Source organism: Cherax quadricarinatus, chromosome 22 (genome assembly GCF_038502225.1).
Source record: "Cherax quadricarinatus isolate ZL_2023a chromosome 22, ASM3850222v1, whole genome shotgun sequence".
NCBI classification, from domain to species: Eukaryota; Metazoa; Arthropoda; class Malacostraca; order Decapoda; family Parastacidae; genus Cherax; species Cherax quadricarinatus.
The window spans coordinates 5206109-5227334 of NC_091313.1; the positions used below are offsets into that span (position 1 = coordinate 5206109).

General features: G+C 47.4%; 1 long non-coding RNA gene across 1 annotated transcript in view; it reads right to left on the minus strand.

Moving 5' to 3' along the window:
- Positions 1-6122: 6122 nt before the first annotated feature.
- The window catches only part of LOC138853061 (uncharacterized), a 269917-nt gene continuing 254813 nt past the window's right edge, over positions 6123-21226 (minus strand). Inside the window, exon 3 of the long non-coding RNA XR_011392304.1 lies at positions 6123-7519. This is a non-coding gene — a long non-coding RNA (uncharacterized lncRNA). The remainder of the gene's footprint in view (positions 7520-21226) is intronic.

Sequence of the window (21226 nt, forward strand, 5' to 3'; positions counted from 1 at the left end):
AACTTAGTATTAATCAGTGTTTTATTTATTGGATGTGTTCCTACATATGTTTGATCATAGACATTTGTTTACATTTATTTTGGTGTCATTTATTCCTACATTCCGCACATCTGCTATTTCTCTGAGTGTCTCTAGTTCCTCTGCTTCCCTGTTTCGTCTTCCGTTCTTTACCCCCAATTCATTTATTCGTTCATTGTTCTCTTCAATATCCTCCAATTTTCTGAAGAGATTATTTAACTCGGCATCACATTCTTAGTCCATTTTCTTCTTTAATACATCCAGGACTGACTAATTAATGTCATCTTCTACACATGTGATAACCACATTCAGTCTGCTGTCGCTCCTCACTTGTCACTAGAGTCAGTGCATACCATCCTATTTTTACTTCAAATCTACCTCTTAAACCTTCCATTACTTGTACTTTTCTGTCTCCCCTATATCTTTTCTTCTTGCATTTCCTTTGCCCCATCTTTCCTTTGCTTTTCCTTCCTCTCGTATCCTTCCCTGCATGTTGACAGGTGTCAGTACGGGTGCTGCATCTTGCTGACCTCCAGGTACACAATATTTGTCACGCCCCGGCTCCATCCCGCACAATATCTTATGCTACTCCTGGAGGAAGGGGAAAGAGGGGGGCAGAGGGAGAAGTACAGGGAGGAGGAGGAGTTGAGGAGTGAGAGAGAGGAGAGGGGAGGGAGGGAGAGGAGAGGAGAGAGAGGGAGAAAGGAGGGAGAGAGAGAGAGAGAGAGAGAGAGAGAGAGAGAGAGAGAGAGAGAGAGAGAGAGAGAGAGAGAGAGAGAGAGAGAGAGAGAGAGAGAGAGAGAGAAAAGTGTGTGTGTGAAGAGAGATGGTGCAGGAGGAGGGGCAAGGTTAAGGGAAAGCAGAAACAGAAAGAAGGCAAAAGGAAGATAAAGAGCGGAGAGAAGAGGGAGATGATAAAGCAGAGGGAGGAGGGGGGCAAAGAGAGGGACGAAGTGGTAAAGAATAGTGGGTTGTGGAGTGGGTTGCAAGGATGGAAAGGCTTCCTTCAATTTTGAGGTGTGCCCTGGCAGCTGACTAGGCCAGGCTACCCACTATATTGCGTCTCTGGCTGTGTATTTGAACTCTGTGTTTCCTGACGATGTAACCAGATTCTCACAATATATATCATGCTTCAGGTCATATTAAAACTGAGGTACAGCTTGACAATAAATCTTGTCAAAATATTACACACACACACACACACACACACACACACACACACACACACACACACAAACTTGGGGAAACGAAGCTTCACTGTGGAAACACGGGATCAAAGCTGCCAGGAACACCCTTTCCTCAAGACATCCAGCTTATTTAAATCTTTTGAGGTTTCGGATGTTGCAACATCTGAAACGTCATTCATCATCAGAATCTAAAATCATATTACAATAATTCATTTATCATCAGAAATCTAAAATCATATCACAATATTAATATAGTATCCTAACATATCACTACTTTAAATGCTAACTAAAAAAAGTCATGTATTATCAGATTACAACAATGTAGCCACCCCGCCCACCTGTGACGGCATCTCCAGCTGTTACACCTAACTTCTTGTTTCCAGTATTCAAGTCTCTGTCCTCAAAATCTCTGCTTTAGGATATGGAGTGAACACCTTTGATCAAGGTTGAGGGAAGACTTCGAAATTACGTCTACAATTCTTCCATTGTCTCCTGTGTTACGTCATCTATGTACCGGACTGAAGCAACTTGTGGCTGAGGGAACGATCTTGATGAATTACATATGTGCTGCACATGTGTTTCATTCATCAATCTGTCGTATCATCAATATGAGTATGATATTTGTTGAGGTATCCTCAGTCTTAAATGAAATACTGACCTAAGAGTTAATGTTGAATTTTTTAGATCTATACTTAGAACCCAAGTACTTCAAACACAAATCGTAAAAGACAGTTCCTGGTACAGATGTGGCAGAACAACGTTCACTTACAGCTAAAAAAAAAAAAAAGTGTTTATGTGATGCGCTAAACTCGTGTGAGTTATTCAGCACTGGTGGAGGCTCCATCTTCCATCCGATTATCGCGAGACACTACCCAGTAATGGAAATATTAAATGAACCAAAATACTTGAGCGTTCTCGTGGGTTTACACAACCATCGTCAGACACACTAAACTAGTTCTGTTAATTTTCCATCTATTTATTTATAGTCACGCATTTCCTAGTGATTCTTATTTTACATAAAAATAAGAAAACCTTATAAATATATCACTATAACATTCTACTCTTATTTCTTCCCACAGGAAAGAAACTCTGGGAATCTTATTTCTCTCAGCGTAAATAAGATGAGAGACAACCCCAGGGTTGTCAAGCCTCCCACAGCTTGTCAACCCCAGGGTTGTCAAGCCTCCCACAGCTTGTCAACCCCAGGGTTGTCAAGCCTCCCCCAGCTTGTCAACCCCAGGGTTGTCAAGCCTCCCCCAGCTTGTCAACCCCAGGGTTGTCAAGCCTCCCACAGCTTGTCAACCCCAGACATAATTCATCCCAACCCATGCAACTCGTCTCATAAAATTTGTGACAGCAACAAAAAATAAAAGTATTGAATTACAAAAAAAAATATTTAATTGACAGTTTATTGTATAATTATACAAACAAAGTAATCTTAGTAATAAGAAAAAATATATTTTTTCAAAATTGCAGATAAATAAATTATTCATTTGGTTAAAGTTAACAAATGAATTATTCAGTTTAGTGCGATTTCTGTTTTGCATTTTATTCAGGAGCAACTTAAAGCAGCCAACTCCAGCTTACTGAGCGACCAGAAGCTTACTTGGCTTCAACAAGAGCTTAGATCATTATTTATTGTCCTGGAGTCATAACATAATAAATAATTTATCGACTTGTAATTTTTAAGTAGAATTAATGAAAAAATCATTTACAAAAGAATTGCATAAAATACTATCGTACTTTAGGGAGCGTTCATCAACCCTTGCTGATGCTTCATTCACCCTAGGGAGCGTTCATTAACCCTCGCTGATGCTTCATTCACCCTAGGGAGCGTTCATTAACCCTCGCTGATGCTTCATTCACCCTAGGGAGCGTTCATTAACCCTTGCTGATGCTTCATTCACCCTAGGGAGCGTTCATTAACCCTCGCTGATGCTTCATTCACCCTAGGGAGCGTTCATTAACCCTTGCTGATGCTTCATTCACCCTAGGGAGCGTTCATTAACCCTTGCTGAGGCTTCATTCACCCTAGGGAGCGTTCATTAACCCTTGCTGAGGCTTCATTCACCCTAGGGAGCGTTCATTAACCCTCGCTGATGCTTCATTCACCCTAGGGAGCGTTCATTAACCCTCGCTGATGCTTCATTCACCCTAGGGAGCGTTCATTAACCCTTGCTGATGCTTCATTCACCCTAGGGAGCGTTCATTAACCCTTGCTGAGGCTTCATTCACCCTAGGGAGCGTTCATTAACCTTTGCTGAGGCTTCATTCACCCTAGGGAGCGTTCATTAACCCTTGCTGAGGCTTCATTCACCCTAGGGAGCGTTCATTAACCCTTGCTGAGGCTTCATTCACCCTAGGGAGCGTTCATTAACCCTCGCTGATGCTTCATTCACCCTAGGGAGCGTTCATTAACCCTTGCTGAGGCTTCATTCACCCTAGGGAGCGTTCATTAACCCTTGCTGAGGCTTCATTCACCCTAGGGAGCGTTCATTAACCTTTGCTGAGGCTTCATTCACCCTAGGGAGCGTTCATTAACCCTTGCTGAGGCTTCATTCACCCTAGGGAGCGTTCATTAACCCTTGCTGAGGCTTCATTCACCCTAGGGAGCGTTCATTAACCCTTGCTGAGGCTTCATTCACCCTAGGGAGCGTTCATTAACCTTTGCTGAGGCTTCATTCACCCTAGGGAGCGTTCATTAACCCTTGCTGATGCTTCATTCACCCTAGGGAGCGTTCATTAACCTTTGCTGAGGCTTCATTCACCCTAGGGAGCGTTCATTAACCCTTGCTGAGGCTTCATTCACCCTAGGGAGCGTTCATTAACCCTTGCCGAGGCTTCATTCACCCTAGGGAGCGTTCATTAACCTTTGCTGAGGCTTCATTCACCCTAGGGAGCGTTCATTAACCCTTGCTGAGGCTTCATTCACCCTAGGGAGCGTTCATTAACCTTTGCTGAGGCTTCATTCACCCTAGGGAGCGTTCATTAACCCTTGCTGAGGCTTCATTCACCCTAGGGAGCATTCATTAACCCTTGCTGAGGCTTCATTCACCCTAGGGAGCGTTCATTAACCCTTGCTGAGGCTTCATTCACCCTAGGGAGCGTTCATTAACCTTTGCTGAGGCTTCATTCACCCTAGGGAGCGTTCATTAACCCTTGCTGAGGCTTCATTCACCCTAGGGAGCGTTCATTAACCCTTGCTGAGGCTTCATTCACCCTAGGGAGCGTTCATTAACCCTCGCTGATGCTTCATTCACCCTAGGGAGCGTTCATTAACCCTTGCTGAGGCTTCATTAACCCTAGGGAGCGTTCATTAACCTTTGCTGAGGCTTCATTCACCCTAGGGAGCGTTCATTAACCCTTGCTGAGGCTTCATTCACCCTAGGGAGCGTTCATTAACCCTTGCTGAGGCTTCATTCACCCTAGGGAGCGTTCATTAACCCTTGCTGAGGCTTCATTCACCCTAGGGAGCGTTCATTAACCCTTGCTGAGGCTTCATTCACCCTAGGGAGCGTTCATTAACCTTTGCTGAGGCTTCATTCACCCTAGGGAGCGTTCATTAACCCTTGCTGATGCTTCATTCACCCTAGGGAGCGTTCATTAACCCTTGCTGAGGCTTCATTCACCCTATGGAGCGTTCATTAACCCTTGCTGAGGCTTCATTCACCCTAGGGAGCGTTCATTAACCCTTGCTGATGCTTAATTCACCCTAGGGAGCGTTCATTAACCTTTACTGAGGCTTCATTCACCCTAGGGAGCGTTCATTAACCTTTACTGAGGCTTCATTCACCCTAGGGAGCGTTCATTAACCTTTGCTGAGGCTTCATTCACCCTAGGGAGCGTTCATTAACCTTTGCTGAGGCTTCATTCACCCTAGAGTGCGTTCATTAACATTTGCTGATGCTTCATTCACCCTAGGGAGCGTTCATTAACCTTTGCTGAGGCTTCATTCACCCAAGGAAGCGTTCATTAACCTGTGCTGAGGCTTCATTCACCATAGGGAGTGTTCATGCACCTTTGCTGAGGCTTCATTCACAATAGGGAGTGTTTATGCACCTTTGGTGAGGCTTCATCTACCCTAGGGAATGTTCATGCACCTTTACTGAGGCTTCATTCACCACAGGGAGTGTTCATGCACCTTTGCTGAGGCTTCATTCACTTTAGGGAGTGTTCATGCACCTTTTCTGAGGCTTCATTCACCCTAGGGAGTGCTCATGCACCTTTGCTGAGGCTTCATTCACCCTAGGGAGTGTTCATCCATCTTTGTTGAGGCTTCATTAACCCTAGGGAGTGTTCATCCATCTTTGTTGAGGCTTCATTAACCCTAGGGAATGTTCATGCACCTTTTCTGAGGCTTCATTCACCCTAGGGAGTGCTCATGCACCTTTGCTGAGGCTTCATTCACCCTAGGGAGTGTTCATCCATCTTTGTTGAGGCTTCATTCACCCTAGGGAGTGTTCATGCACCATTGGTGAGGCTCCATTCACCCTAGGGAGTGTTCATGTACCTTTGCTGAGGCTCCGCTTCATTTAAGTAGGGCATCTCAGCTTTAATCCCCATTTTAGGGTTTAAAGTATTCTTGTCAGATGGTGGTAAGATAACTCTGTGGTCTTAATGCCTCGAGCATAGTAGACAGGCTTTAAACCCCATTAACGAACCTCTCCTCATAATAATATCGTCCCAATAATTTCATAATGTATCGTTTACGTTGTTTACATAGCTCACCTTAACTTTGTGAAGATAAAATTAATCTTACAAAATTATCTCAAGTCAAACTACTTCATAGTCTCCAGGATGTCAAAAAAGGTTTCAAGATTAAGTTTTTTTCCAGAGGGGTCTCCTAGGTGTGGCCCTCAGGGTCTCCTAGGTGTGGCTCTCAAGGTTTCCTAGGTGTGGCCCTCAGGGTTTCCTAGGTGTGGCTCTCAGGGTTTCCTAGGTGTGGCTCTCAGGGTCTCCTAGGTGTGGCCAACAGGGTCCTCGGGGTTTTTGGTGTGATTCTCGGGGACTCCTAGGTGTGGCCCTCGGGAGTCTCCTAGATGTGGCCCTCAGGATCTTCTAGGTGTGGCCTCGTGTGTCTCTCCTAGGTGTGGCGCCTTTTGTGTATCCTAAGAGTGACCCCTTGTGTGTCCCCTAGGTCTGGCCCCTTGTGTGTCTCCTAGGTGTGGCCCCTTGTGTGTCTCCTAGGTGTGGCCCCTTGTGTGTCTCCTAGGCGTGGCCCCTTGTTTCTCTCCAACGTGTGGCCCCTTGTGTCTTTCCAAGGTGTGGCTCCATGTGTTGCTCCTAGGTGTGGCCTCTTGTGTCTTTCCTAGGCATGGTCCCTTGTGTGTCTCATAGGAGTGGCCCCAGGAGATTCCTAGGCGTGGCCCCAGGAGATTCCTAGGCGTGGCCCCAGGAGATTCCTAGGCGTAGTCCCAGGAGATTCCTAGGCGTGGCCCCAGGAGATTCCTAGGCGTTGTCCCAGTTGATTCCTAGGCGTGGCCTCAGGAGATTCCTAGGCATGTCCCCAGGAGATTGCTAGGCGTGGCCCCAGGAGATTCCTAGGCTTAACCCCGGGAGATTCCTAGGCGTAGCCCCAGGAGATTCCTAAGCGTGGCCCCATAAAATTCCTAGGCATGGCCCCAGGAGAACCCTAGGCGTGGCCCCAGGAAATCTCTGGGTGTGGCCCCAGGAGATCCCTAGGCATGGCTCCAAGACCTCTTTAGGCGTGGCTCCAGGAGATCCCTAGGCGTGGCTCCAGGAGATCCCTAGGCGTGGCCCCAGGAGATCCCTAGGCGTTTTCTCAGTTGATTCCTAGGCGTGGCCCCAGGAGACTCCTAGGCGTTGTCTCAGTTGATTCCTAGGCGTGGCCCCAGGAAATTTCTAGGCATGTCCCCAAGAGATTGCTAAGCGTGGCCCCAGGAGATTCCTAGGCGTTGTCTCAGTTGATTCCTAGGCGTGGCCCCAGGAAATTCCTAGGCATGTCACCAGGAGATTGCTGGCCGTGGCCCCAGGTGATTCCTAGGCGTTGTCTCAGTTGATTCCTAGGCGTGGCCCCAGGAAATTCCTAGGCGTGTCCCCGGGAGATTCCTAAGCGTGGCCCCAGGAAATTCCTAAGCGTGGCCCCAGGAAATTCCTAGGCGTGTCCCCAGGAGATTCCTAGGCGTGGCCCCAGGAAATTCCTAGGCATGTCCCCAGGAGATTCCTAGGCGTGTCCCCAGGAAATTCCTAGGCATGTCCCCAGGAAATTCCTAGGCATGTCCCCAGGAGATCCCTAAGCGTGGCTCCAGGGTTAATTCTGACCTCCTCTCCTCGTTCTTGCAACTTCAACCATTCTTAAAAATAAAAGTTATACAACTTTCACTCAAAACGACAAGAAAAAAGTCCTAATTGATTTAAGACAACTGAATAAGACATTTCAGTAAGAAAAGTATTATATTATACTTGACAATCAAGTCAAAACTACTTACAAAGTTTCTTTAGTGAGTCGTATAATAAATAATAATTATAATTATGTTTATTCTACGGAAGAAGAAAAGGAACAAGAGAAAAGGCAGACCGAAAAATGGCGAAGACAAATAGAAGAAAACGAGGAAAAAGTAAAGGGAAGAAAAAAGCAAAGGAAAAAGATAAAAAAAAAAAGAAAGAAAGCAGAGTCACTTCTAACGTGACTCGTTGAACAAAGGAACAACAGATGTACAATAGGTTGGGACGTATTTTTATACACAACCTGGACAAACTGACTGGTGAAGATCTAGTTACACTTAGCAGACGGAGGATCGAACCTGAACCATTCATTTTGCTCACTGAACCACAACTATTTACTTAGATTACCATCGCTCACAATTATATATATATATATATATATATATATATATATATTTATATATATATATATTTATAGTAGGTTGGTAGACAGCAACCACCCAGGGAGGTACTACCGTCCTGCCAAGTGAGTGTAAAACGAAAGCCTGTAATTGTTTTACATGATGGTAGGATTGCTGATGTCTTTTGTCTGTCTCATAAATATGCAAGATTACAGGCATGTCTTGCTACTTCTACTTACACTTAGGTCACACTACACATACATATACACATTTATTCATACACACTCATCTGAGTTTTCTTTGATTTTATCTTAATAGTTCTTGGTCTTATTAATTTTCCTTTTATATCCATGGGGAAGTGGAATAAGAATCTTTCCTCCGTAAGCCATGCGTGTTGTAAAAGTCGACTAAAATGCCGGGAACAATGGGCTAGTAACCCCTTTTCCTGTAAAGATTACTAAAAAGAATAAGAAGAAGAAAATTGTCAAAGTGGGAAGTCTGAATGTGCGTGGATGTTGTGCAGATGATAAGAAAGAGATGATTGTGGATGTTATGAATGAGAAGAAGCTGGATGTCCTGGCTTTAAGTGAAACAAAGCTGAAGGGGGTGGGAGAGTTTCAATGGAGAGGAATAAATGGGATTAGGTCAGGGGTTTCAAATAGAGTTAGAGCTAAAGAAGGAGTAGCAATAATGTTGAAGGATAAGCTATGGCAGGAAAAGAGGGACTATAAATGTATTAATTCAAGGATTATGTGGAGTAAAATAAAGATTGGATGTGAAAAGTGGGTTATAATAAGCGTGTATGCACCTGGAGAAGAGAGAAGTGTAGAGGAGAGAGAGAGATTTTGGGAAATGTTGAGTGAATGCGTGGGGAGTTTTGACTCAAGTGTGAGAGTAATGGTGGTTGGGGATTTCAATGCTAAAGTGGGTAAAAATGTTATGGAGGGAGTAGTAGGTAAATTTGGGGTGCCAGGGGTAAATGTAAATGGGGAGCCTTTAATTGAGCTATGTGTAGAAAGAAATTTGGTAATAAGTAATACATATTTTATGAAAAAGAGGATAAATAAATATACAAGGTATGATGTAGCACGTAATGAAAGTAGTTTATTAGATTATGTATTGGTGGATAAAAGGTTGATGGGTAGGCTCCAGGATGTACATGTTTATAGAGGGGCAACTGATATATCGGATCATTATTTAGTTGTAGCTACAGTTAGAGTAAGAGGTAGATGGGAAAAGAGGAAGGTGGCAACAACAAGTAAGAGGGAGGTGAAAGTGTATAAACTAAGGGAGGAGGAAGTTCGGGCGAGATATAAGCGACTATTAGCAGAAAGGTGGGATAGTGCAAAGATGAGTAATGGGGGGGTTGAAGAGGGTTGGAATAGTTTTAAAAATGCAGTATTAGAATGTGGGGCAGAAGTTTGTGGTTATAGGAGGGTGGGTGCAGGAGGAAAGAGGAGTGATTGGTGGAATGATGAAGTAAAGGGTGTGATAAAAGAGAAAAAGGTAGCTTATGAGAGGTTTTTACAAAGCAGAAGTGTTATAAGAAGAGCAGAATATATGGAGAGTAAAAGAAAGGTAAAGAGAGTGGTGAGAGAGTGCAAAAGGAGAGCAGATGATAGAGTGGGAGAGGCACTGTCAAGAAATTTTAATGAAAATAAGAAAAAATTTTGGAGTGAGTTAAACAAGTTAAGAAAGCCAAGGGAAAATATGGATTTGTCAGTTAAAAACAGAGTAGGGGAGTTAGTAGATGGGGAGATGGAGGTATTAGGTAGATGGCGAGAATATTTTGAGGAACTTTTAAATGTTAAGGAAGAAACAGAGGCAGTAATTTCATGCACTGGTCAGGGAGGTATACCATCTTTTAGGAGTGAAGAAGAGCAGAATGTAAGTGTGGGGGAGGTACGTGAGGCATTACGTAAAATGAAAGGGGGTAAAGCAGCTGGTACTGATGGGATCATGACAGAAATGTTAAAAGCAGGGGGGGATATAGTGTTGGAGTGGTTGGTACTTTTGTTCAATAAATGTATGAAAGAGGGGAAGGTACCTAGGGATTGGCGGAGAGCATGTATAGTCCCTTTATATAAAGGGAAAGGGGACAAAAGAGACTGTAAAAATTATAGAGGAATAAGCTTACTGAGTATACCAGGAAAAGTGTACGGTAGGGTTATAATTGAAAGAATTAGAGGTAAGACAGAATGTAGGATTGCGGATGAGCAAGGAGGTTTCAGAGTGGGTAGGGGATGTGTAGATCAAGTGTTTACATTGAAGCATATATGTGAACAGTATTTAGATAAAGGTAGGGAAGTTTTTATTGCATTTATGGATTTAGAAAAGGCATATGATAGAGTGGATAGAGGAGCAATGTGGCAGATGTTGCAAGTATATGGAATAGGTGGTAAGTTATTAAATGCTGTAAAGAGTTTTTATGAAGATAGTGAGGCTCAGGTTAGGGTGTGTAGAAGAGAGGGAGACTATTTCCCGGTAAAAGTAGGTCTTAGACAGGGATGTGTAATGTCACCATGGTTGTTTAATATATTTATAGATGGGGTTGTTAAGGAAGTAAATGCTAGGGTGTTTGGGAGAGGGGTGGGATTAAATTATGGGGAATCAAATTCAAAATGGGAATTGACACAGTTACTTTTTGCTGATGATACTGTGCTTATGGGAGATTCTAAAGAAAAATTGCAAAGGTTAGTGGATGAGTTTGGGAATGTGTGTAAAGGTAGAAAGTTGAAAGTGAACATAGAAAAGAGTAAGGTGATGAGGGTGTCAAATGATTTAGATAAAGAAAAATTGGATATCAAATTGGGGAGGAGGAGTATGGAAGAAGTGAATGTTTTCAGATACTTGGGAGTTGACGTGTCGGCGGATGGATTTATGAAGGATGAGGTTAATCATAGAATTGATGAGGGAAAAAAGGTGAGTGGTGCGTTGAGGTATATGTGGAGTCAAAAAACGTTATCTATGGAGGCAAAGAAGGGAATGTATGAAAGTATAGTAGTACCAACACTCTTATATGGGTGTGAAGCTTGGGTGGTAAATGCAGCAGCGAGGAGACGGTTGGAGGCAGTGGAGATGTCCTGTTTAAGGGCAATGTGTGGTGTAAATATTATGCAGAAAATTCGGAGTGTGGAAATTAGGAGAAGGTGTGGAGTTAATAAAAGTATTAGTCAGAGGGCAGAAGAGGGGTTGTTGAGGTGGTTTGGTCATTTAGAGAGAATGGATCAAAGTAGAATGACATGGAAAGCATATAAATCTATAGGGGAAGGAAGGCGGGGTAGGGGTCGTCCTCGAAAGGGTTGGAGAGAGGGGGTAAAGGAGGTTTTGTGGGTAAGGGGCTTGGACTTCCAGCAAGCGTGCGTGAGCGTGTTAGATAGGAGTGAATGGAGACGAATGGTACTTGGGACCTGACGATCTGTTGGAGTGTGAGCAGGGTAATATTTAGTGAAGGGATTCAGGGAAACCGGTTATTTTCATATAGTCGGACTTGAGTCCTGGAAATGGGAAGTACAATGCCTGCACTTTAAAGGAGGGGTTTGGGATATTGGCAGTTTGGAGGGATATGTTGTGTATCTTTATATGTGTATGCTTCTAGACTGTTGTATTCTGAGCACCTCTGCAAAAACAGTGATAATGTGCGAGTGTGGTGAAAGTGTTGAATGATGATGAAAGTATTTTCTTTTTGGGGATTTTCTTTCTTTTTTGGGTCACCCTGCCTCGGTGGGAGACGGCCGACTTGTTGAAAAAAAAAAAAAAAAAAAAATATATATATATATATATATATATATATATATATATATATATATATATATATAATAATAATAATAATAATAATAATAATAAATAGTTAAAAATCTTACGAATGACTCCAGGAGGACAGCTTGGTTCATTCTATAAGAACTGACGACTGATGACCGTCAAGCGCCAACTTGGAAGATACTAGAAGAACTAGTGAGGGAACATCTCTCCGGGGATGCTTGCCTGATGACTGACAGATGACTGATGACCAGAATGATGGAGAGGCCGACAGGAGGTGGGCTACTGACAAGACTGATGGTTCACTTTTGGTGACAGCTAAACAAGTCGTGGTGGTGTTGTGTGTGTATTCACCTATTTGTGGTTGCAGGGGTCGATTCATAGCTCCTGGCCCCGCCTCTTCACTGACTGCTACTGGGTCCTCTCTCTCCCTGTTCCATGAGCTTTATCAAACCTCGTCTTAAAACTATGCATTCTAAAATGGTATAAAATACCGACAGGTTGTTAGGTAAGACACACATGCAACAGTTAGGTATCTTTATTTCGAAACGTTTCGCCTACACAGTAGGCTTCTTCAGTCGAGTACAGAAAAGTTGATAGAAGAGACGTGAAGACGATATAATCAGTCCATCACTCTTGAAGTTTTGAGATGGTCAGTCCCTCAGTCTGGAGAAGAGTATTGTTCCATAGTCTGAAACAATATACTGTGTCTGCGGTCGTCTTTGGCCTTCCACGATCTTCATGACTATGCATTTGGCAGGGTTAAATTCAAGGAGCCAGTTGCTGGACCAGGCTTGTAGCCTGTCCAGGTCTCTATGTAGTCCTGCCTGATCCTCGACCGATTTGATTCTCCTCATTAACTTCACATCATCTGCAAACAAGGACACTTCTGAGTCTATCCCTTCCGTCATGTCATTCACATATACCAAAAACAGGACAGGTCCTAGGACTGACCCCTGTGGAACCCCGCTTGTCACAGGCGCCCACTCTGACACCTCGTCATGTACCATGACTCGTTGTTGCCTCCCTGTCACGTATTCTCTGATCCATTGCAGCGCTTTTCCTGTTATGTGTGCCTGATCCTTTAGCTTTTGCAGTAACCTTTTGTCAGTATCTGTGTCGAAGGTCTTCTTGCAGTCCAAGAAAATGCAGTCGATCCACCCCTCTCTCTCTTGTCTTACTTCTGTCACCTTGTCATAAAACTCCAGAAGGTTTGTGATACAGGATTTTCCTTCCCTGAAACCGTGCTGGTTGTCGTTTACACTTTTTTCTTTCCAGGTGCTCCACCACTCTCCTCCTTTGGAGGAGATTAACACCGGAGAACACAGAGGCTACAAGAAAACAGAGACTGCATTAATGACCGGACAGATAGAAGGGGTTACATAGTCTGCAGTTAGTATTCAGTGCAAGCAGCGGTAATGTCATGAAGATCAAGGAAGGAGAAACAATCCCAGAAATGAAACAGCTGGGTAAGCACATGACCCAACATATCACTAGAAGAGCACATCAGCCGAACAACAACAACTGCAGTTTGTGAGTTAGGCGAACTTAAGATACCTCATAAAGTATGAAACTCAGTATAAAGCCCACACCTGAAAAATCCCACTGCCTGGGCAAAGTGTCTTTAATAAATATTTCGATACAACTGTATGTCTTTCGTCCTTTCGGTATCTTGTACTATTAACAACAAAAAGTGCAGAGGCTATTCTTGGAGCTAAGAGAAATTGTCAACAACGAAAAACTACAGGATATGAGACACAAGAAAATATAATTTAAAGAACAAAATATTCAGAGGATTCAGAACTGTAGATATGGACTGAACTTAAAAACGCAAACGAGTCACAGGGACATCAGGAAATACGAATTAGTTAAGTGACGTACCTAAGTTCCAGAAATATTTTAAATAATACGCAAGTCAGGGTCCAATGAGATACGCATTTAGTATGTCGTGTGTAATTGAGAGGATGGGGACCAAGAGCTGAGATTCGATCTTAATGTCACAATTAGACGAGTAGATTGATGACATAGTGAGGAAGAATATACTGAGATCAGTTCACAAAGACGATACGGGTTCTTGGATTCAGAGGTGCGGGAATACCAGTGTTTAGGATATGCAGAGGACAGAAGAGTGAAAAGAGAGAGAGAGAGAGAGAAAGAGAGAGAGAGAAAGAGAGAGAGAGAGAGAGAGAGAGAGAGAGAGAGAGAGAGAGAGAGAGAGAGAGAGAGAGAGAGAGAGAGAGAGACTGAGACTTCAACATTATAACGCTGAACCATGGAGGGGAAGTGACACAGGAGGAAAGCACTGCCATAATGGCCCACCATGATACCATCATCGCAGGACAACACACGCCCGTGTACTCTGTACCATAATCGTAAAAATGAAAAAATAATGTTTCATGGTCATGATTCCGAGTGGGACTTATGTCAGAAGCTGCTTGCTGCCTTCTTCCCTCCCCAGCCCCTCCCCGCGGTACCTGGCCCCAGCCCCTCCCCGCGGTACCTGGCCCCAGCCCCTCCCCGCGGTACCAAACCCCAGCCCCCCCGCGGTACATGGCCCCAGCCCCTCCCCGCGGTACCTGGCCCCCCCCCGCGGTACCTGGCCCCAGCCCCCCGCGGTACCTGGCCCCAGCCCCCCCGGTACCTGGCCCCAGCCCCCCCCGGTACCGGGCCCCAACCCCGCTTTAGAGCCTGCCTCTCCCGCTGAAGTACCAATCACCTTCCCCTTCTGAATCAAGAGCCCCCACTTTCTCCCTTCAGCTGTAGAACTTCCACCTCCACCACCCCACTGTGGAGCCCCCACCTACAATTCCCCAATGTAGAGCACCCCACTTCCCTCTAATCGCTGTAGAGCCCCATATCCCCCTCCACCAAGGAGAGCTCTTCCCTCCCTCAGAGACGAACCCTCCCTCCATCAGGGAGCGACCTTCCCCACCATCCATCAAGGAGCGACTTCCTCCTCCATCCATCAGGGAGCGACTTCCTGTTCCATCCATCAAGGAGCGACTTCCTCCTCCATCCATCAAGGAGCGACTTCCTCCTCCATCCATCAAGGAGCGACTTCCTCCTCCATCCATCAAGGAGCGACTTCCTCCTCCATCAATGAGAGAGCGACCTTCCCCTCCATCCATCAAGGAGCGACCTTCCCCTCCATCCATCAAGGAGCGACCTTCCCCTCCATCCATCAGAGAGCGACCTTCCCCACCATCCATCAGAGAGCGACCTTCCCCTCCATCCATCAAGGAGCGACCTTCCCCACCATCCATCAGAGAGCGACCTTCCCCTCCATCCAACAGAGAGCGACCTTCCCCTCCATCCATCAAGGAGCGACCTTCCCCACCATCCAACAGAGAGCGACCTTCCCCTCCATCCATCAAGGAGCGACCTTCCCCACCATCCATCAGAGAGCGACCTTCCCCTCCATCCAACAGAGAGCGACCTTCCCCTCCATCCATCAAGGAGCGACCTTCCCCACCATCCAACAGAGTGCGACCTTCCCCTCCATCCAACAGAGAGCGACCTTCCCCTCCATCCAACAGAGAGCGACCTTCCCCTCCATCCATTAAGGAGCGACCTTCCCCACCATCCAACAGAGAGCGACCTTCCCCTCCATCCATCAAGGAGCGACCTTCCCCACCATCCAACAGAGAGCGACCTTCCCCTCCATCCATCAAGGAGCGACCTTCCCCACCATCCATCAGAGAGCGACCTTCCCCTCCATCCAACAGAGAGCGACCTTCCCCTCCATCCATCAAGGAGCGACCTTCCCCACCATCCAACAGAGAGCGACCTTCCCCTCCATCCATCAAGGAGCGACCTTCCCCTCCATCCATCAAGGAGCGACCTTCCCCACCATCCATCAGAGAGCGACCTTCCCCTCCATCCAACAGAGAGCGACCTTCCCCTCCATCCAACAGAGAGCGACCTTCCCCTCCATCCATTAAGGAGCGACCTTCCCCACCATCCATCAGAGAGCGACCTTCCCCTCCATCCAACAGAGAGCGACCTTCCCCTCCATCCATCAGAGAGCGACCTTCCCCTCCATCCATCAAGGAGCGACCTTCCCCACCATCCAACAGAGAGCGACCTTCCCCTCCATCCATCAAGGAGCGACCTTCCCCACCATCCATCAGAGAGCGACCTTCCCCTCCATCCAACAGAGAGCGACCTTCCCCTCCATCCATCAAGGAGCGACCTTCCCCACCATCCAACAGAGAGCGACCTTCCCCTCCATCCATCAAGGAGCGACCTTCCCCTCCATCCATCAAGGAGCGACCTTCCCCACCATCCATCAGAGAGCGACCTTCCCCTCCATCCATCAAGGAGCGACCTTCCCCTCCATCCATCAAGGAGCGACCTTCCCCACCATCCAACAGAGAGCGACCTTCCCCTCCATCCATCAAGGAGCGACCTTCCCCTCCATCCATCAAGGAGCGACCTTCCCCACCATCCAACAGAGAGCGACCTTCCCCTCCATCCATCAAGGAGCGACCTTCCCCTCCATCCATTAAGGAGCGACCTTCCCCACCATCCATCAGAGAGCGACCTTCCCCTCCATCCAACAGAGAGCGACCTTCCCCTCCATCCATTAAGGAGCGACCTTCCCCACCATCCAACAGAGAGCGACCTTCCCCTCCATCCATTAAGTAGCGACCTTCCCCATCATCCATCAGAGAGCGACCTTCCCCTCCATCCAACAGAGAGCGACCTTCCCCTCCATCCATTAAGGAGCGACCTTCCCCTCCATCCATCAGAGAGCGACCTTCCCCTCCATCCATTAAGGAGCGACCTTCCCCATCATCCATCAGAGAGCGACCTTCCCCACCATCCAACAGAGAGCGACCTTCCCCTCCATCCATCAAGGAGCGACCTTCCCCACCATCCAACAGAGAGCGACCTTCCCCATCATCCAACAGAGTGCGACCTTCCCCACCATCCAACAGAGAGCGACCTTCCCCTCCATCCAACAGAGAGCGACCTTCCCCTCCATCCATTAAGGAGCGACCTTCCCCTCCATCCATCAAGGAGCGACCTTCCCCACCATCCAACAGAGCGACCTTCCCCTCCATCCATCAAGGAGCGACCTTCCCCACCATCCAACAGAGAGCGACCTTCCCCTCCATCCATCAAGGAGCGACCTTCCCCACCATCCAACAGAGAGCGACCTTCCCCTCCATCCATCAAGGAGCGACCTTTCCCTCCATCCAACAGAGAGCGACCTTCCCCTCCATCCATCGAGGAGCGACCTTCCCCACCATCCAACAGAGCGACCTTCCCCTCCATCCATCAAGGAGCGACCTTCCCCACCATCCAACAGAGAGCGACCTTCCCCTCCATCCATCAAGGAGCGACCTTCCCCTCCATCCAACAGAGAGCGGCCTTCCCCTCCATCCATCAAGGAGCGACCTTCCCCACCATCCAACAGAGAGCGACCTTCCCCTCCATCCAACAGAGAGCGACCTTCCCCTCCATCCATCAAGGAGCGACCTTCCCCTCCATCCATCAAGAAGCGACCTTCCCCTGCTTCCATCAGAGAGCGACCTTCCCCTCCATCCATCAGAGAGCGACCTTCCCCTCCATCCATCAAGGAGCGACCTTTCCCTCCATCCATCAGAGAGCGACCTTCCCCTCCATCCATCAAGGAGCGACCTTCCCCTCCTTCCATCAGGGAGCGACCTTCCCCTCCATCCATCAAGGAGCGACCTTCCCCTCCATCCATCAGATAGCGACCTTCCCCTCCATCCATCAAGGAGCGACCTTCCCCTCCTTCCATCAGAGAGCGACCTTCCCCTCCATCCATCAAAGAGCGACCTTCCCCTCCATCCATCAAGGAGCGACCTTTCCCTCCATCCATCAGAGAGCGACCTTCCCCTCCATCCATCAAGGAGCGACCTTCCCCTCCTTCCATCAGAGAGCGACCTTCCCCTCCATCCATCAAGGAGCGACCTTCCCCTCCATCCATCAGAGAGCGACCTTCCCCTCCATCCATCAAGGAGCGACCTTCCCCTCCTTCCATCAGAGAGCGACCTTCCCCTCCATCCATCAAAGAGCGACCTTCCCCTCCATCCATCAAGGAGCGACGTTCCCCTCCCTCGAGGCGTTCACTTCCCTATTCCTCTCATAGAGGATCTCTTCCCATCCCTGAGTAGCAACCTCTCCCTTCTCTCAGAATCTACCCCCTCCCCATATTTCTCTCAATGACAACCCCTCCCTCCAAGCTCATAAACTCTACCCCCTTACCCTCACTCACCCTACAGAAAACCCCTTCCCTCTCCAAATGGGAAGTTCCTCCCCTCCCCCACAGAAACTTCCCCTTCACCACGTCTAAGAGACGACTCCCCCCTCCGACCTGCAACGGAGTTTATGCAAATGAGCCTAAAAACAGACCTCACCCACTCAACTACCTGACTCTTACTGCACCAGTCCTCGTTAACACGCAACCACCAGCCAGCCGGGGAGAGGAGGAAGGAGGAGGAGGAGGAGAAGGAAGAGGAGGAAGGGAGGGGAAGGGGGAGGATAAGGAGGAGGTGGAGGAGGGAGGAGGAGGAGGAGGAGGAGGAGGAGGAGGAGGAGGAGGAGGAGGAGGGAGGAGGTGGAGGAGGGAGGAGAGGTAGGAGGAGGACGAGGAGGAGGGGGAAGAGGTTAGGAGGGAGGACTGGGAGGCAGCGGAGGGAGTCGGGAGGGGGTTGAAGAGGGAAGAGGAAGAAGAGGAAGGAGGGTGAGAATGGGGTGGAGGAAGAGGAGAATTGTAAAGGGAGAGGTGGAGGTGGGAATAAAAGAGAAGTGAAGGAAGAATAAGAGGAAGAAGAGGAAAAATAAGAGGAAGAGGAGGAAGAATAAGAGGAAGAGGAAGAAGAATAAGATGATGAGAAAGAAAAGGGGAGAGGAAAAGGAAGAGAAAAAGAAAAGAAGTGGAGAAGGAATAAAAGGAGGGAAATGGAAGCAGAGGAAAAAATAGGCACAGAACGAAGTGGAATAAGAGGAAAAGGATAAGAAGGAATAGAAAAGTGAGGAAGAGGCAGGAGAAGGTGGGGAAAAGAGGCGCTTCTCACAGTTGTTAGTCATCTACATTGACCTATAGTGTAATGGTCGTGCTAGTGTCTAGGTAGTGCTAGAGTCGTGGTGGTGCTAGTGTCATGGTCGTGCTAGTATCTAGGTAGTGCTAGAGTCGTGGTGGTGCTAGTGTCATGGTCGTGCTAGTGTCTATGTAATGCTAGAGTCGTGGTGGTGCTAGTGTCATGGTCGTGCTAGTGTCTAGGTAGTGCTAGAGTCGTAGTGGTGCTAGTGTCATGGTCGATCTAGTATCTAGGTAGTGCTAGAGTCGTGGTGGTGCTAGTGTCATGGTCGTGCTAGTATCTAGGTAGTGCTAGAGTCGTGGTGGTGCTAGTGTCATGGTCGTGCTAGTGTCTATGTAATGCTAGAGTCGTGGTGGTGCTAGTGTCATGGTCGTGCTAGTGTCTAGGTAGTGCTAGAGTCGTGGTGGTGCTAGTGTCATGGTCGTGCTAGTGTCATAGTTGTGTTAGTGTCATAGTTATGCTAGTGTCATGGTCGTTATAATGTCTAGGTCTTGCTAGAGTCATGGTGGTGCTAGTGTCATGGTGGTGCTAGTGTCATGGTGGTGCTAGTGTCATGGTGGTGCTAGTGTCATGGTGGTGCTAGTGTCATGGTGGTGCTAGTGTCATGGTCTTTATGTCTAGGTAGTGCTAGAGTCGTGGTGGTGCTAGTGTCATGGTGGTGCTAGTGTCATGGTCTTTATGTCTAGGTAGTGCTAGAGTCGTGGTGGTGCTAGTGTCATGGTCGTGCTAGTGTCATAGTTGTGTTAGTGTCATAGTTATGCTAGTGTCATGGTCGTTATAATGTCTAGGTCTTGCTAGAGTCATGGTGGTGCTAGTGTCATGGTGGTGCTAGTGTCATGGTGGTGCTAGTGTCATGGTGGTGCTAGTGTCATGGTGGTGCTAGTGTCATGGTGGTGCTAGTGTCATGGTCTTTATGTCTAGGTAGTGCTAGAGTCGTGGTGGTGCTAGTGTCATGGTCGTGCTAGTGTCATAGTTGTGTTAGTGTCATAGTTATGCTAGTGTCATGGTCGTTATAATGTCTAGGTCTTGCTAGAGTCATGGTGGTGCTAGTGTCATGGTGGTGCTAGTGTCATGGTCGTGCTAGTGTCATGGTCGTTATGTCTAGGTAGTGCTAGAGTCGTGGTGGTGCTAGAGTCATGGTGATGCTAGTGTATAGGTCGTGCTATTGTATAGGTCGTGCTAGTATATAGGTCTTGCTAGTATCTAGGTAGTGCTAGTGCCATAATCGTGCTAGTGTCATGGTCGCGCTAGTGTCATGGTCGTGCTAATGTCTAGGTCGTGCTTGTGTCATGGTCGTTCTAGCGTCTAGGTAGTGCTAGTGTCATGGTCGTGCTAGTGTCATGGTCGTGCTAATGTCTAGGTCGTGCTAGTGTCATGGTCGTTCTAGCGTCTAGGTAGTGCTAGTGTCATGGTCGTGCAAGTGTCATGGTCGTGATGTCTAGGTCGTGCTAGTGTCATGGTCGTTCTAGCGTCTAGGTAGTGCTAATGTCATGGTCGTGCTAGTGTCATGATCGTGCTGTCTAGGTCGTGCTAGTGTCATGGTCGCGCTGTCCAGTGTCATGGTCGTTCTAGCGTCTAGGTAGTGATAGTGTCTAGGTAGTGATAGTGTCTAGGTCGTATTAGTGTCATATTCGTACTAGAGTTATGGTCGTGCTAGTGTCATGGCCAGCCCAGAGGTACAGTCTGTCAACCCAAAGGTACAGTGTGTCAACCAAGAGGTACAGTGCGTCAACCCAGAGGTACAGTGTGTCAACCCAGAGGTACAGTGTGTCAACCCAGAGGTACAGTGTGTCAACCCAGAGGTACAGTGTGTCAACCCAGAGGTACAGTGTGTCAACCCAGAGGTACAGTGTGTCAACCCAGAGGTACAGCATGTCAACCCAGAGGTACAATGTGTCAGCCCAGAGATACAGTGTGTCAACCAAAGGTACAGTGTGTCAGCCCAGAGGCACAGTGTGTCAGCCGAGAGGTACAGTGTGTCAGCCCAGATGTACAGTGCGTCAACTCAGATGTGCAGTGTGTCAGCCGAGATGTACAGTGTGTCAGCCCAGATGTACAGTGTGTCAACTCAGATGTACAGTGTGTCAGCCCAGAGGTACAGTGTGTCAGTCCAGAGGTACAGTGTGTGAACCCAAAGGTGCAGTGTGTGAACGCAGAGGTACAGTGTGTGAACCCAGAGGTACAGTGTGTGAACCCAGAGGTACAGTTGTTAGTACAGAGGTACAGTTTGTCAGCCCAGAGGTACAGATTGTCAGCCCAGAGGTACAGTGTGTCAGCCTAGATGTGCAGTGTGTCAAGTCAGATTTACAGTGTGTCAGCCCAGAGGTACAGTGTGTCAGCCAAGATGCACAGTATGTCAGCTCGGAGGTACAGTGTGTCAGCC